The sequence below is a fragment of the Octopus bimaculoides genome, chromosome 3, assembly GCF_001194135.2.
Source record: "Octopus bimaculoides isolate UCB-OBI-ISO-001 chromosome 3, ASM119413v2, whole genome shotgun sequence".
Taxonomy (NCBI): domain Eukaryota; kingdom Metazoa; phylum Mollusca; class Cephalopoda; order Octopoda; family Octopodidae; genus Octopus; species Octopus bimaculoides.
Genome location: NC_068983.1, coordinates 69,551,092 through 69,551,486, shown reverse-complemented (window position 1 = coordinate 69,551,486; position 395 = coordinate 69,551,092).

Genomic DNA, 395 nt, shown 5'->3' with positions numbered 1-395 from the left:
ACAAAGAATAAGTACTGGGGTCGATTTGTTCGACTAAAGGCGGTGCTCCAGCATGGCCGCAGTCAAATGACTGATACAAATAATACATACATATATATACATATATATATATATATATATACATATACAGGGTGATTGAGAAGTAACTCTCTATTTATAATCTATTTATTAACTATACGAGAAGTTGTCTTCCGTCCAACAAGAGTTCCTGGTGAAATCAGTTGATGCGGTTCCCGAGTGGCTTGAGAAGCTGGTGCCCATATCGAATTTTAAATAAAACTCCATGCTATACGCTTTCTTCAGATATTCATATTTTCTAAAAATTATAGTTAATAAATAAATTATAAGTATTTTAAAATTGGGAGTTACTTTTTAATTACCCTGTATACATATAT